This window comes from Lepidochelys kempii, chromosome 24 (genome assembly GCF_965140265.1).
Source record: "Lepidochelys kempii isolate rLepKem1 chromosome 24, rLepKem1.hap2, whole genome shotgun sequence".
Classification (NCBI taxonomy): Eukaryota; Metazoa; Chordata; order Testudines; family Cheloniidae; genus Lepidochelys; species Lepidochelys kempii.
In genome coordinates, this window is record NC_133279.1 from 4266126 (window position 1) to 4283867 (window position 17742).

General features: G+C 45.6%; 1 long non-coding RNA gene across 1 annotated transcript in view; it reads right to left on the reverse strand.

The window, feature by feature from the left end:
* The window catches only part of LOC140902677 (uncharacterized), a 50534-nt gene that overhangs the window by 4001 nt on the left and 28791 nt on the right, over positions 1-17742 (reverse strand). The window contains exons 4-5 of the long non-coding RNA XR_012156103.1: positions 16441-16658; positions 4710-4793 (exon numbers count right to left, since the gene is read on the reverse strand). This is a non-coding gene — a long non-coding RNA (uncharacterized lncRNA). The remainder of the gene's footprint in view (positions 1-4709; positions 4794-16440; positions 16659-17742) is intronic.

The window sequence follows — 17742 nt, forward strand, 5'->3', positions numbered from 1 at the left end:
AGTGAAAAAGTTTTTCCTAATATCCAATCTAAACCTCCCCCACTGCAACTTGAGACCATTACTCCTCGTTCTGTCATCTGTTACCATTGAGAACAGTCTAGAGCCATCCTCTTTGGAACCCCCTTTCAGGGATGTTGCAAATAGAAACGGATCCCAGTAAAAGACACTAACCCGAAGCATAGAAAAAGGCCAGGCCCTTAAAAGGAAGGGTAGCCTTGTTGTTAAACTGCTGGCCTGGGCTTTGGGGGTCAGGGGTCAATCTCTCACCTCCCTACACATTTCCTGGGGAAGCCCCTAAGGCCCAAACCCACAAAGGGACTTGGGTGTTGCCATGCTGAAAATCACAGCCTCTAACTTTGAGACGTCTTGCCACCCAGTGGAATCCACAAGCCCTGAGCTCGGGGCCCAGGCTCCCTAGGGAGTGAGGGGAGCTTCAGAAGGGGAGCCCCAAAATCCAGCATGTTACACCGGGCTCTGCCTAAGCTAGCCAAGGGGAGCAGCTGAAGAGAGGGATGTGACCCAAGCCCTGCTCCTCTCAGGGAGTTTGTCATCGAGCTCTGCTATATAGCAACTCCATGGTGCACCCACATCTGGAATACTGCGTGCAGATGTGGTCGCCCCATCTCAAAAAAGATGCATTGGATTTGGAAAAGGTTCAGAAAAGGGCAACAAATATGATGAGGGGTATGGAATGGCTTCCATCCGAGGAGAGATTAATAACACAGGGACTTTTCAGCTTGGAAAAGAGAGGGCCAAGGAGGGATATGATAGAGGTCTATGAAATCATGACTGGTTGTGGAGAAAGTAAATAAGGAGGTATCATTTACTTCTTCTCCTGACACACGAACTAGGGGCAACCCAATGAAATGAATAGGCAGCAGGTTTAAAACAAACAAAAGGAAGTATTTCTTCACGCAACACACAGTCAACCTGTGGAACTCTTTGCCAGAGGATGTTGTGAAGGCCAAGAGCATAACAGGGTTCAAAAAAGAACTCAGTAAGTTCATGGAGGATACGTCTATCAATGGCTATTAGCCAGGATGGGCAGGGATGGTGTCCCTAGCCTCTGTTTGCCAGAAGCGGGAAGACAGGATACTGGGCTAGATGGATTGACCCAGTGTGCCAGTTCTTATGTTTCTAACCCTCTTTTGAAGTCAGCCATCTAAGTCCTTTCATAGATCTAGGCCTCAGGACTAGATTTTCAAAGGCATTTAGGAGCTGGATGACACATTGATATTGATAGGCATTAGGCACCTAATTTGCATAAGAGCTTTCAAAATTGCATCTGCATGGTTAAGTGGCAAAATACTTTGAAAATCTGCCCCCTCCCCCTCCCCCTCGGGTCTCCCTACGCTTCCCTCCACAGTCTACAAAAAACGGAAACGAGCCCTTCCTTCCCATGCTACCAATTTAGGCCCCGATCCAGCAAAGACCTGCACCTGGTACTGAACATTACTCATGTGATTTCAATGGGACTATTCACAGTGAAGACAGTTAACCACATGTGCAAGTCTCTCCAGGATCAGGGCCTTAGATTATAAGGATAACAGGCCACTGACACTCTGCATTTGTGTATGTGTGCTTGGACCAAGACTAACACAATAAAGCCCTGATCTGGGTTAGGGCCTCAGTTTGCCATCTTAATTATAAAAGAAGAGTGGATGCTGGGTCTTCATTTTTGGATGCATAGCACCAACTCCAAGCATTCAGCTATTATGAGCCAGGTCCCAAGAAATCCTGAGACTGGTTTTCAAATCATGAGATTTTAAAGAATAAAAAAAGGAAGGTTCTTTTTACTTGCTGTCCGGTGCTGAAGCCTTCAGGGGTCGCATCTTCTTTGCAACCACAAGGGCTAGAAACTTACTTTTAAAAAACAAACAACTACCAGAAGCTGAGATTTTTCACCTAATCATCTGGTTCCAGGAGCTGGGACTTTAAGAAAAGCACAGGGATCATAAAAGTTGGAAACACTGCTACACAGTGTCTTGGCTCATGGAGAAGTGGGTTATACAGGGCAACATCAGCATTTTATCTAGTTTGCTCCTCTGGGTTTTCTTTGCTGCCACTAGGAGTTCTCCCTTGAGCAAATAACCCATTGCTACTTCAAAAATAAAGGGGAGATTTGAAGCTACGTGCTGCTGCTTGAAATTCTGCACATGCCACGAAGCTTAAGGATTGTCCTACGAATGGCTCTTTCAAGTCATGAGGCATTTCAGTCAGAAAACAAAACAAAAGAAAAAAGTATCCTTCCAAAGAAACACACTGGGGGAAAATTGATCGTCCGTAAACCAAAGGCTGGATTCATTCAGAAAAAACAAATGAACTCTTCCCTCAGACCAACTGTGGAATTGTAGGGCTGGATTTTTTTTAAAGGAGTCCCAGGTTTTGCAAGAACAATGAATTGTGCAGGCCTCAGTCAATCACAGGTGCAGTTCCAAGCATCTAGCTACCTGAATGGTCAGTACAATCAGGTATTCGAGACATTAAAGAGGTGAGCTGGCATTTGGCAGCTCTGGGTTCAGATCCTGCTCTGCCACAGGCTGCTTGCGATTTCCCCGGGTCTCACTTCTCCCCATCTACAAAAACAAGGACGATGATAATATTTCCTTTCTTTCTGTCTTGACTACTTAGACTACAAGCTCTTTAAGGCAGGAGCTGTCTTTTAATATGTGTATGTACAGCACCTCGCACAATAGGCCCCAACCTGATTTGGACATCTAGGCACTGCCGTAATAATAATTTAGAGGTCTAAAAGCCATCAGTTGCACCCACAACTGATTATAGGCACAAAGTTGGAGGCCAGTTTAAAGAATCAAGAACTATCTAATTTTGCTTAATTGTTATTTTAGTCTTTCATACAAGGTACAAAATCCAGTGCCGGTAATTACATTCCATCTCCCTAAACGCTTCCAGCAGTTGCAACTAATCATACTTTTCTGTGTCACTTCCTATTATGATGCACTGTTAAGCACCTAAGAGGTTCCACCCCAGAAACAAAAGCATTTCAGAGGCAGGTGAACTGTTTGCTCTGTAAAAAGCAAAGGAGGACTTGTGGCACCTTAGAGACTAACCAATTTATTTGAGCATAAGTGAGCTGCAGCTCACAAAAGCTTATGCTCAAATAAATTGGTTAGTCTCTAAGGTGCCACAAGTACTCCTTTGCTTTTTGCGAATGCAGACTAACAGGGCTGTTACTCTGAAACCTGTTTCCTTTCTGTTTCAAAAAACTCTTACAAAGGGGAGGCCTGAGGCTAATTTAGTGATCCTGATTCTCTAATTGCCCTGCTCTTTAAGCAGTCATTTACCCCAGTGCAAGATAGGTGTACACTCCCATAGCATTTTACAGTCAGTTTACATGCCCTTTGCAGAGGTGTAAATGACTTAAGGGGAAGTGGAACAGAATCAGGCTAAGTGTTTGTAAAGTTCTTATAAATTCCATTTTCAACAGAATTTAGGCCTAGCTTCTGCTCAGATTTTTGTCCCAGCATAACTATATCAGGTAAGAATGATTTTTTTTTTAAATCGATATACCAGTATTCCCCTTCCCCTATAGGAATAGCCGTATTGGTTTAAGCATTTGTACACCTATATAGCTGCAGCCACACTATGTGGGGGTTGCATTGCTTTCACTGTACTGGAATGGTTAAAGTGACAACTTGTGCATATAAACAAAGTCTAAGTCATTTAACAATTAAGGTTAAAATTGTCAAAAGTCCCATACAAGGGAAAGAGGTTCTACGGAGAGGTAAACTGAGGCATGGAAAGGGGAAAGTGACTTGCCTGAAGTCACACAGCAGGTCAATGGCCGAGCTGGGGAAAAGCTCTTAAGAGTGACACGGTGGGTGGAGGTCATCTCTTTTATTCAACCAGCCTCTCTCAGTGAAAGCGACAAGCTTTCGAGTTACTTCAGTTCCTGTAAGCCCTGAACACACAGAACTCTCAGCGCTGTCCATGGGCGTTCAGCCTGCAGATGGTTTGAAGTACTGGGCCTTGGTACTCTGTATCAGTGTATAGCCCCCCCCTCCCCATCCATCCCCACTGGCGAGTTTGGCAGGGCTTAATTTGTCATGAAAGAGGTGCTGGGGGTTCAAGCAATTTTCTTTACCTTCATAAGAAATCAGCAAGCCTTAGAGGTGCCAGGGCTCAGCCCTGGCACAAATTAAGCAGTCGCGTTTGGGCTGACTAAGCACATGCTAATGCTTCCCCTACATTCCTCCTCTCAAAGCGATTTGCAACAGTTTCAATGTGCAGCTGTGCCCATCATCTGCCCTAACTGCCAGGTGACATGTTCAGAGTGGGTTAAAGAAGGAACAGCACAGAGGAACACAGTGCCCCTCGCACGGAAGCCACGCTGCTGGCACAGATTTGCTCACGGCATGTTAAGTCACACTCAGCGGACATCAGCACAACCCAACGTGACACGCAGGGCCACGAGACGGAATGCTAAGGGGCTGCATTGGAAGTGGGCCGGCTCTGCGCAGTGTAGATCCAGAGAAGATACCCCCCTTCCAGAACGGCCTGAAAATGGTCAGCACGTTCTCAGAAGCAAGCCGAAACGGGCTGATCTCAAAAAGTTACTGCGGACCAGGTCACTTGGTGGTGTAAACAGGTGTAACTACGATTATGTCAGCACAGCACCGGACATTTACAGCAGCTGTGACTCTGGCTAGTAGTTTAGACGGGCAATGAGGTCTAGCAGACAGACTTACAGGAGTGGAAGGCAGGTTTTATCCCAGGATCCGCCATGAGTCTTGAGCAAGTGTAGTCCCCTCTCTGTCCCTCAGTTTCCCCATCTGTAAAATTAGGGTAATAGTGACGTATCTCAGAGGATGGTTGTACAGTTTTATTACTTTGTGGGCATGAAACACTTCTCATTTACATTAGATTTATACTGGCAGCTATGGAGTTAGTCCTAATTTACATTGGTGTGAATGAAATCAGAATCCAGCACTATAAATATAAAAATTACTAAGTAGTAAGGAGCCTGACTCCCATCTCACACCAGTGTAAATCCAGAGCGGCTCCATTTAAGTCAATTCCTTTACACTGATATGAAACCAGTTTAAGTGAGAGGAGAATCAAACCCTGATATTTGGAAACCAGACTGAAAAAATCTCACTAGGAGAGGTTTCTCTCTAGATTTCAAGCACTTAAATTTCCAAAAGAACTGCAGAGTCACTCCAGTTAGCAGGTCAAGGTAAAGACTACGGGGATGCAAAGGATTCATCTTGACTTGCTGACTCATATAAAAGCTACAAACGGCCTTATCTTCATTGGGATTTTACCTGATGTCAGTCACCGTGCATCAGCCTGGGGGCCTGATTCACTGTTGTCCTGTGCCTTGCACGCTTCATTTGCACCAGTGCAAAGTGAGCGCAATAAGCTATTGAAGGAGAATGGGCAACATTCCACACCCACTTTGCTTTGGGGTAGATGACAGCACAAGGTCTAGGGCAATGTAATGAATTGCACTCGGCATTTTAAGTCAAAGGGACATTTTCAAGCAAGGGTCATTAGGGCCACTCAAATTTTTCAGCTCTCTGCTGAAATCAATTTGCCCTTCCCTCGAGTGAGCACACTGCTCTGGTTCAAAGCCCCTTTGCACCTCGCCCTGTGCTGTTTGCGAACAAGCTCCAGCCAAGTCCAGGCCACGTCACTCCACCCAGTTTGGCTCAGGGAGCTATCCATAGTGGGTTGGCGTCCAGAGTAGTAATATAAACGAGTTAAAAAAAAATTTAATCCATCCTCCATTAACTTCTCTCTCAATAGCTATTAGCCAAAATGGTCAGGTATGCAACCCCATGCTCTGTTTTTCCTTAAACCTGGGACTGCCAGAAGCATATAGTACCGGCCACAGTCAGAGACAGGATACTGGGCTAGATGGACCGTTGGTCTGATGCAACATGACTGATCTTATGTCCTTATGAAGGATGCACTTTTGGGTCAGACACTCCTTTAGGACCTTGGAGAACCGGGTTCCAATTCCCAGAGCTAGCCCAAGTTTCCCTTAATTGTCTTTGGCAAGTCATCTAGTGGGTTGGTACTCTAGGGCTTTGATGGGGCAGGAGCTGGAGAAGAAAAATCCTCTGAGGTCTTTCGCTGAAGCTGATAAGCAGAATATGGGCCATCCTCCTTCTAATGGGCCAGCAGCTTTTCTCTGTGTGGGGGGCGTTTGGGAGGGGGAGGCTAACAGCTTGTTGATTATACAACAATCCAAGATGGACCCGAAACAAAACACCCATCTCCAACCACCACTGGAATCTAGAAGAGGTTCAAAACTGCACCAAAGTCGAGTCCCTCTAATACCACTTTGCCTTTTCTCTAGCACCTGCCGAGCCAAGGATGGTTTCACACGAATAAATTCATCCACTGTGAGGTAAATCTCCCCATTTTGCAGATGGGGAAAACTGACCCAGGGAGAAAGAAAATTATTTATATGCAAAAGGCCTTTTGTAACAGGGCACATTTTGTAATGCAATCCACCTCAAATCACCTACAGCATAGCTGGGAGGAGAACTAGCTCTCCTGACTCCTGGTCAGTTATCTTAAGCACGATCTCTAATTAGGTTGGCAGATCTGGTTAGATCCCAGCTAAAAGGCAGAGGGGTGTGGGAAAGTCTGAGAACCACTGCACTAGACTAGACCCTCCTACTGCTCAAGATGGGTCAATTGATCTCACTATAAATTCACACTAAAATATATTTTTTTAATTATACTGAAAATTAAAACTATTCCCAGGGTCTTTGTCTTCCCAAAATGTAACAGTGATCTGGAATGGGGATCTGTGACATTAGAGATCCATAGATCCAGATCCTCAAAGGTATTTAGGTGCTTCACTCCCCTTGGGGAGTGCCGAGAAAGAAAAAAAACAAAACAAAACACAAAAAACCACCCCAAGATCCTTGCCTATCTGACAGGGAGGAAAATTTCTTCCCAACCCCAAATCTGGTGGTTAGTTAGACCCTGAGCATGTGAACAAGACATCAGCCAAGCATCAAGAAAGGATGGAACCATCAGCAAGAGAGCACCTAACAATGACAAAAATATCAAAGGACAAGCGAAATATTCAGGGCTGTCTATTGTGCAGGTCATTCTAGGGTAACAATTGACAGCCATTTTGCAATGAGCCCACATCAGCCAAAACAAATCCAGAGTCAGCACCAGACAGCATGATTCTTCCCCACAGTCCCTGACTGAGGCAGGACACCCTGATTGGGGGCAGCATTTCAGCATGGGTGTAAATCCCAAGGACATCTATGAGACTTAAGCACATGCAAAAAGTTAAGCAGGTGCTTAAGCGCTCTCCTGATTTGAGCCTGAAGCAAGGGCTGAGACTGGATTGGGGGCAATTTAGTAGTGGTGGGGTAGAAGGAAATTGGTTAAGATCCCATCTCAGCCACTGTGGGGAGCGGAAGGCAGGAAGTTTACAGGAGTGCCCCCCCTTTTTTTTTGTCCAGATGAAGAGGTGAAAAAAGGGCAAGGGGAAGAGAAATGCAGAAGATCAGGTCCCTGCTGGCGACGTTGCTGCTCTAAAACTAGGATCTCACTGAGAATCCCATAACAAACAGCTCATCAAAAACAGACCAGGGTCCATTTGTCAGCTTTGCTTCATTATTTGCAGTTTGTACACAGCGGTCATTAGGGATTCATTCGGTTTCCCTAGCAGCAGGCATTAGTCTAGCTTTTCTCTCTTCTCACTCGCTAGCTCTCTTTATTTTTAGGGTCTTATTTACAGTTTGACAGAGTAACAGTATCCCTTGCAAAGTACTCCGGCGGCTTTAATCGGGGGAATAATGGGGCCTGTCTGGAGCTGAATAGAGTTTAGGGGACAGATTGTTCCACACTCACGCGGTGGGGGTAATTTATTTATGTGCGCACATGTCAGCGGGAGAAAGGGACGGACGGATCAATATGCAGCGGGGACACCGACAGAGCTGAATGGCTATGGAGAAGGGAGAATTGAGTCAAATGCCCAACTCCCCCCCCCCCCCGCCTTGTCAACTGACCTCCCTTGGCCATGAACTTGAGGGGAGGCAAAGACCCATTCCCAGGCCCTCTGGGCGTCATGGGGGCCAAGTTCAGGCTAGTCTGTTGGGAGGTAGGCCTCAGGATCCAGATGGGTCTAGCGGCAGTCATCACCCCTCCCCAGCCATTCCCCACATAGCGACGGCATAGGGAGCGTGTCACATAGCAACCGTACAGTAGCAGGAGCGCAGCAGGGGTCTGGGAAGAGAGGCAGAGCCCTAAGAAAAATACAGGATGGGCCCAGACAATGGCGGCCTCTCATATCATAAATTACACGGCAGCTACAGAGCGGCACCCTGCCCCCACTCCCTGGATTCTGGCTGGCACCGAATGCAGGGGGTCCGGGTGCTCGGAACTTGGTGGCATGAATGTTTTCCAAAGAGAAATGCTTCTTTCTTTCCCCTACCCTCTTTTCCCACCAACCAGCCCCCACCTTCCTCGGCATGGGATCCTTTCCCTGTTTTTCTCCTCCCAGCTCCATCAGTGTTCGCATCTCTGTTGCTGCACCCTAGTGAAAGAAGAGGCCTGCTCAAGTGCCTGGGATCTCTCCAGCCACCTAACCAGCCACAGGTATCACTTGGAATGGTCATGGTGGACCCTACAAGGTCCTCAGTCAGTATCACGGAGCCCCATTGTGCTAGGTACTGTACAAACAGTAGGGAGAATTAGGCCTGTCCTGGAACCCTCATAATCCAATCATTTAAGACAAACAACGGGAATGGCAAGATGAAGAAGGGGACCATAGTCACAGAGTCTTGCCATGTGCACCTCAATCCATCCAATAGTAGCTTCTGCTCTCTCGCTCACTCTCCCCTCCCCAGTATATGCCCCCTGTATCCTTCCATCCCTAGCATCTACCATTCCATCCCTCAGTCCATGACATCCATCCATAGCATGCATTCTCAACACCTGCCAAATGCAGCATCTATCTTTCATACTTTTAAGGTTCCTGGAATTGGGGCATCTCAACATTGAACAACTGAAGGTGGATAATCGCGTCCCAGGAAGGAAGCTAAACTTTCTTGGTTTTCCCACATTCCCAATGTATAATACATTTTTCCCCCTTCTACTTCTCTCTCTTATTTTGCTCAGTGGGGGGGGGGGGGGTGGAAAGAAATGCCTTGAGCAGGAGAAAAGCCTTCTCAGAGAGGTGTTCTGATGTAACCTGGAACCAACCCAACAAAGGTCTTGTAGATTAGGACTTTGAATTCCAGCTAGAAATGAAAAAAGGACCTCGTGCCCCCTTCATTGGCTTCCCAGCTGATATCCCGTCAAATTTAATCTTTGCACCATTGTCAAAGCTCTGCCCCCTCCTTACTGATCCTCCCCAGTCAGTCAATCTCTGCTTTGCTCCCCCCCACCTTTGTCCCAGCAATGCTCCCAACCTCATCAGCCCATTAGTCAGATTTCCATACCGTCACCTTCCTGCCTTGTTTTGCACAACCCTGTAAGCATGGTACGACCCCCCCCCCCCCGAGCTCATCCACAAGGTCCCCTAGTAGGGTGAGGCAAAATTTTTCCATCAAAACGGTTTATGGAAGGAAAATTGGGTTTTGACAGACAGCATCTGCTTTCCATGGGAAGTTTTGTTGTCAAAAAATCTTTCTGCCGAACACCAGATTTTGGCTGAAAACCAAAAGCTTTTTCTGGTATTGGCTGAAATCTTTTGGTCTTTGAGTTTTTAGCTGAAATCTTGGTGATTTTCAGCTGAAATCTTTCAGCTTTTGAATTTTTGGGATGGAAACTTTTGGGTTTCAAGTATCTGGCTGACAACTCAACAATTTCCATGGAAAATTTTGAAGGATTTTCAATCAGCTCTATCCTCTTCCCCATCCACATTCAAGTCTCTCTTGAAGATCCACATCTATGGATCCCCTGCCCATGGTGAATCAAGTTTACTTGGATCTAAATTGCCTATCATTCCCCTTCCCCCAACTTCCTTCTGCTAGCCCATCCATCCTCTGATTGTGAGCACCTTTGAGCAGAGATGGCTCCTTCTTGAGAGCCTGGAAAGCACCTAGTACGCACTGAGTGCTACTGTAAGTATATAATATTTGCAGGCACAGTGCACACTGGTGCTCAATAAATAACGTTAACAACGGTATAGAAATTCATTGCATGGTCAACATTCAGACTCAGCTAAACACTGGATCCCCTGATGGTAAAACCGCTTTAGTCAGTAACTAAATCGCTGCCCTTCAGTGGTGTTGGGGGGGAAGGGGGTGGGACGACACGACAGCAGTCACAGATGCCATCAATTAGAGTTAAACGTACAACTAAGATCCTTGGGGACATTGGAGCTCCCATGCAAGAGTGGCTGAACCACAGAGTCCAAGCAAAATGGTGCCTCTCCGCACCCAATCTCAAAAGGAGATTTCAGAGGAGCAGCCATGTTAGTCTATATCCACAAAAAGAAACGGAGGACTTGTGGCACCTTAGAGGCTAACAAATTTATTAGAGCATAAGCTTTCGTGAGCTTCAGTATGCATCCGATGAAGTGAGCTGTAGCTCACGAAAGCTGATGCTCTAATAAATTTGTTAGCCTCTAAGGTGCCACAAGTCCTCCTTTTCCAATGGAGATGGAATTCTCCTTTGGCGGTTGCAGGCAGGACAATGGAGTGAGACCCAGAACCTTGGCTCTGCTACTAACCTACCGGGATTGTAAGCTCTTGGGGCAGGAATTGATTCTTACTACATGTCTGAACAGCACCTTGCACAATAGGGCCCTGATCTTGGTTGAAGTCTCAAGATGCTACTGTAATATTTACGGCTAATAATGCTGGAGATCCCTGGGCAGCTCTCAGTGTTCAATGGAGAAGGTTCTACCTTGAGACACGTGTCATGCTCTCTATTCAGGTAGGCATTAGTCATTGCAAGTACTTCTAAGGCGCCCATCAGCATGGTATTTGAGAACCTGCATGTCCCAGAGCTAATGCTCAGCATTTCTCCAGTTTGGACCCTATTTTCTATTCACCACAGATCATCCAATAGGACTCACACCAGCTGAGCTCCCAAAAGTAAAGAGACCAAAGCCCTGGGGCGTTCCCGAAACCCACACTGAAGGAAATGCTGGCTAAAGAGAGGCATCTCACATCACAAACCAACCGTAAGACAAGACTCTGGCCAACTATCACCAAGAGTAAATTCCAGAACCAAAGAACTTCCTGTGAGAATATCTGGTTCTCCTAATTTCCATCCTGAGGACCCACTTACTCTCACTCATCCACCCCTTTCAGACAACCTTGTTAGTACATCAAGAACACCCCAGAAGAAATGCAGGGACTCAGTGGGTTCATACAATGCACAGACATTTCTGCAGAGGTCCCCACTGTTCTCCCCTCCCTCTGCATGGAGCTTTGAAATGAACACTAACACATTGAGTGATCTGAAAAATGACAGCATCACCTAGGGACGGAGCTGGTCTTAATGCTGATCTCAAACCACTACAGCTCCACCGACTGGTGTAAGCTAGAGGAGAATCAGTAGACATGATCGAAAAATGCCAATGACATTTTTTTGCATGGAATTTTGAAAAGAAAAAAATGGTTTTGTTTTTAGCCGTTTCCAGTGTAAAACTTTCAGTTATTCAGAAAGGAAAGGGGGAAAGGGAAAGAAACTGAAACAGGCTTGGTTTGCAAAACCTGTTTTCAAGATTTTTTTTTTTTTTTTTAACACAAACCACAAACAACTTTTTGGCCCATTGGTCAACTAAAAACTGGAAAATTTCAACCAAAAAAATGAAACATTTTTCTCTATTGGTCAAAAAGCCTCCCCCCCCCGCCCCCGAACATTTTTTGTTAAAAATATTTCCAACAGCTCTAAAAATCAAGCATTGACTTCAGTGGAATTACTCGACTCACACTGGTATCAGTCTGAGGAAAGGGTATATTGCTTTCATTGTTTAAAAGGCACCACTCAAATGCCCTTCTTTCTTTTTATTTTAAATTCAATGTTGTGCCTGCAGTCTGACTTTTCTGGATTTGAACAGGCCCATTTCTGCAGTAAACCACTAGTGAGCATGAGTGAAATACAGACTTGTGGTTAGGGCAGTCAAGCAGGACTTAAGCAACCAAGGTTTAATGTCCTCTCTGCACAGATTCCTTGGGTGATCTTGAGCAAGTCACTTATGGTTTGTCTACACGTAAAAGTGCCTTAATCCAAACTGGATTAAGTTTTTCTTTCAAGCATTCATTCTGAATTGAGAGTGTTCACACATGGTGATATTCTGGAAGAGCTAGTCTGCTTTTAAATTCACTCCCAATTCTGGAATAACTTGCATGTATAGACAAGACCTTGCACCAGGGCTGACAGATGTTGTAAGGTGCTCTGATATTACAGTAGATGGATAGAGGAGTAAGGGGGCTCTTAATGACAAGCTGAGAGAGCTACCCTCAGACCCACCAAAGCCAGAGGGAAGCCATGACCAAAACATTAACCAGTCTGGGGCACTGTTAAAGGGGGACAAATCTTGGCAGGAAAACAATTACCAATAAGGATGTGTGGTACCTCTAGAGCACCTTTGATCTGCAAGTCTGACAGCGCTTTACAAAGGCGGGCAAGTATCGCTGTGCCCATTTTACAGACAGGGAAGCTGAAGTCACTTCCCCAAGGTCCCAAGACAATTCGGGGTCAGTGCCAGGCCTAGACCTCAGCTCTCCGGATGGCACGAATTGGGCTCTGGTTACACAGCCATGCCGCATCCACTCTGGAGAAGATTTTTGTTGTTGTTGATTTTTAACCCATTCCACCACATTTTGCCACTAAAGTAAAGGGAGGCAGGGGGAAAAGGGGGAGAAGGAGAAACAACAGGCAAAACCCAACACTGAAAGGTTTTCATTTTTGAATTTTGTAAAAACAAGGGGGGGAAATTTGGGGTAAAAAATATTTATTTGAGGGGGGAGGGAGGCAAGGCCATTTTTCAAAAATTGGTTGCAAAATTTCAAACAGCTAGTGCTAGTTCTGGCCATGCGTAATTAACTAGTTTGGCATTATTTCCACCCAAAACACTGGCTCGGCATTTCCCAAAAGTGCTCAGGGCCAGATTTCCAAATGTTCAGCGCCCACAACTGGGACCCAATTTTTCAAAACGGCAGAGCACCCAGCATGCTGAGCTATTTTGCAAATCTCTCCCCTAATGAGAGGTGCTGGGTTCTTTTGGGAAAAGGAAAAAAAAACCCAAAACAAAAACAAAAAAACAAAAAAACAAAAAACAAAAAACCACTCTTGGCCAAACTCAAAGCTAACTAGCAACACAGCTGAGAACGTTACCCAGGTCTCCTGGGTCCTGCTCCTCTGCCATAAGAACAAGATCTATTCCTGGAGCAATGCTTCCCGACTCCCCCAGCCCCAAGGGCAACTAAGTCTTCTGAATCAAGCATCACCGAAATGTTGCCAATTAGCGAGCAGTTGTTATTGTACTGACAGCAAGCCAAAAGGTAAGACGTTTGGAAGAAGCGTTCCCTAGTGGTAAGAGCACAAGACTAACAAGAAGCAGAAGAGCGAAGAGTCTGTTCCACCTCTCTGACTCTGGCCCGCAGATTGTGTCACTTGTGGTACAGATGTGTAGCTTCAGATCCTTTCACACCTCTCTGGAAGGGGATTTACTCAGGAACAGGAGGGAGTGTTTTGGTCCCAACACTGCACTCTCATGCAAACACCGAGCTATGGATTTTGGTAGTTTAAGACTAAACCAGGACAGCCGATGGCACAAAACTAGGTAAAAAAAATCTCCCCTGGTAACGGAACAGCATGTACGTGAGAGATTCTTCCCCTTATCCCCATATGCTGGGATACTGCACCATTCAGTCCTTCACTCACTCCCAGATGGTACACCGGCATGCGTGTAAATGCACACACTGCAACCTCCTATCCCAGATGCTGCCTTTGGCTCCCCAGGCCGAAGGGAAGGCCTGATTTGCTAGCTGCTTGAGGAGAGGAGATCTGAATAACGCCCTGTACAGTACTAGCCACAGAGTACAGTGTACTAAACCCATCTCTCATCCAGAGAGCCACCCAGCACGCAGAATGGATGCCCCGACTTTGGCTGGAACAAGGCCGTGAAAGGAGAGGGGAAGGAAGCACGGGGGGGATAAATCAAGCTAACTGAGCCCTCTGTCCCGCTGTGTTTACATGAAGCCACTTTGTGGAGAAGAAGGATCTGCATTGTTCTATTCATCCTCGTTCACCCTGCAAAACGCCGTGTGCCCTCGACTCTCAGACATCCACGGGAATTGAGTGACCAGGCTGGATCGGGCCCATGGGTTCCTCTCACACAGTCCCCTGGCTCTGACAGTGGCAGGCACCAGGTGCTTCACAGGGAGGTGGAAGAAATTTAGAGCTGCAGTGTGGTCCAGCGGGCAGGCCACTAAACTACTGCTCAGGAGAGCTGGGTTCTACTCTCCATGGCCATGTTCTGAGATCTTAGATGAGACACTTGCCCTCTGTTTCTCTTCCAACGCTTTGCCTGTCTTGTCTATCCAGGTTGTAGGCTCTTTGGGCAGGGACAGTCTAGGTACAATCATGGTCCCATTGTGCAAAAGTCTCTTGTTGATGATGTTTTAGAAAATTAAGCAGGAAGCTATGGAATAACCTGCCTCCCAGTGAGAGGTTGTTTTACTCCCTGAAGAAAGAGGATTTATAATCCCTTCCCAAATGCTGGGGGCTTTTAAAGTCATCCCATTGTGACTCTCTATCATCTGGTTACCCAGATAAACATCTAGTTTTTGATCGTTTGTTTAATCCTGCTACACTCTTGGCCTCAGTTACATCATGTGGCAATGAGTTCTACAGGCTAATTGGGCACTGGGTGAAAAGTCAGCCTTCAGAAGGCATACCTGAGCAGGACTAATATCCATCCTAGGCCTTTCCAATTGGTGTCCAATGGGTATTAGGATGTGGATATCTATGGGAAAATCTCTGCTTTCCTTTATCATAGACATTTGGTTTCTCCAAGTACCTACATAAGGAGAAGATTTTTGATAGAAGAGGGCTCTTTAAATTTGGCAGGCAAAGGCATAAAAAAATCCACTGGCTGGAAACAGAAGCTAAGTAAATTCAGGCTAGAAATAAGGTGCAGACTATTAACATTGATGGTAATTAACCATTGGAACAATTTCTCAGAGGACATGGTAGATCCTCCATCATTTGAAGTCTTTACCTTGGGCTACCTTGGGCATCTTTTCGAAAACACCATGCTCTGGCTAAACACAAGCTCTGAGCCTGATGCAGGAATTACTAGGGGAGAAATTCTCTGCCCTGTGCTATGTAGGCGGTTACACTAGATGGAAGTGGCCCCTTCCGGCCTTTTAAAAGGAAATACGGTCCTCAACTTTCATCTTGATTGACTAACAATCCTTTACCCTTCTAGAACTAAAGCCCCCTGAGATGTTACTATGCTCACCTCACAGATGGGGAAACCGAGGCACAGATCGGCAAAGTGAATTCACACCCAGGGCACAGAATATCTGTGGCAAAGCCAGGAAAAGAATCTTGCCTTCCTGACACTGAGTCCTCTGCATTAAACACAAGGCCATGCTTCCTCTCCAGGTAGTATGAAACCATCTGTGTCTGATGATTTTCTTCTATCCAATACCAAGCAACCTACTGCTCCATTAGCCGAGAGAGCTGGACAGCTCCTCGGCTGATCTAAATTGGCATAGCTCCATTGAAGTCAATGGAGAGGTGCTGATTTACAACATAAGAACGTAAGAATGGCCAGACTGGGTCAGAACAAAGGTCCATCTAGCCCAGTATCTGGTCTTCTGACAGTGACCAGTTCCAGGTGCCCCAGAAGGAATGAACAGGTGATCAAGCTGCCCATTCCCAGCTTCTGGCAAACAGAGGCAAGGACACCATCCCTGCTCATCCTGGCTAATAGCCATTGATGGACCTATCCTCCATGAACCTATCTAGTTCTTTTTTGAACCCTGTTATAGTCTTGGCCTTCACAACATCCTCTGGCAAGGAGTTCCACAGGCTGACTGTGCATTGTATGAAGAAATACTTCCTTTTGTTTGTTTTAAACCTGCTGCCAATTAATTTCATTGGGTGACCCCTAGTTCTTGTGTTAGGAGGAGGAGTAAAGAACACTTATTTACTTTCTCCACACCAGTCATGATTTCATAGACCTCTATCATATCCCCCCTTGGTCATCTCTTTTGAAAGATGAAAAGTCCCAATCTTATTACTCTCTCCTCATACGGGAGCTGTTCTATACCCCTCATAATTTTTGAAACAACTGAGGATGTGGCTCCATATCTATGTGACAGGTCTTCTCTGGTGTCTAAACCTATGCAATGGGAAATCCAGAATTTCCTTCTTAGACTTGTCCTACAGCCAGGCTTATCTCCAGTTGAAAGGGAATAACCTGAGTGAATATTCCTACCCAAATCAAATCATACGCTTCATGTATTTCACCTCTTTCAGCTGGCTGGGTGTCCATGAGCAGATTGCAGATTCCCCAGATTTCTTCAGAATTTGGAATTATTCATTGGTGAATTGCATAGACCAGACAGGACCACGAGGAGCATCTCGCAACCGTCTCATTAACTCCACAGCTTTGCTCTGCCTTACTCAGTCGCCAACATTTTTGATCTTCATTGGTCAAGGGGGTCACAAGGTGTCACTTCCTTTCCCTGAATGGAGGAGCATAAACTGTCAGTCGAGTTAATGGTGTAAATTTTCATGGAAAAGTGAACTAAAAATTCACTTCCTTGCCAGTACTGGAGCATATGAGCTGGAAACTGGATTCCCACAAGCATTTGTACCATTGCATGTGTGTTTGTGGAAAGTGAACACAACTAGGGGCATAAAACAAGATGCAGTCAAGGCCCTGATTCTTATATCAGTTTAAATCTGGTTTATATGCTGCAAGCTAAACTGATATAAACTAGGTCTAAACAGATTTAAGAGAGATTTCCACACACAAAGTTGCACCAATTTAACTACATTAGTTAAAGTGCTGCAACTCAGGGTGTGAGATCAGGCTTTAGATGTATCTTTTGGAGCAGGGACTGTCTCTCATTATGTGTATGTGTGATGGCTGCTATCTTGGCCAACACACCAGGGTTTGAACTGGGGACCTCCAGAGCTAAACACAAAAGACAACTGTAATAGCTCATAACCTCTGTGGATTGGTACAAAGGGGGATCTATAATACACTCACCAGCAGGTTACATGCCTCCAGCACCGAACATAAATGCCCCACCTGAGATCAGGGCCTTATTAGGTGCTCCCATAATTCTAATAAAATAATAAATAATTGTGAACTGACTCCAAGACATCAATGTCAGAGGTCTTTCATCTTCCCATAAATTAATAAATGAGATGTGGTCACCCTAACAATGAGATATGGTCACCTGTTCACCCCAGTTCTGCCGCAATTCACCGGTGCAACTCATTGCCATGAGATATCATTGAGGTTAAGAGCTTGGCATCTGCAAGCAGGGTGTTTGGGGCAGGGATTGTTCAGTGGCAAACAGCTCAGACTAAGCACAGTCATTCAGTCCACCTCAAAATGGAGATACATGAGAATGTACGCAGACATTTTTTTAAAAATTCCCCTTTCAACTGGGAGAATCTCCAGTTTCGCATTTAATTCGCACATTTCCAGATCTTAGGCTAGTGTATATTGGCAGAGCTCCAAAGATGAGGAGTTGCGCCCCGTGTATCTCTCCATCCCAATAAGATAGGAAAGAGATGACAATTGACAGAGAATTT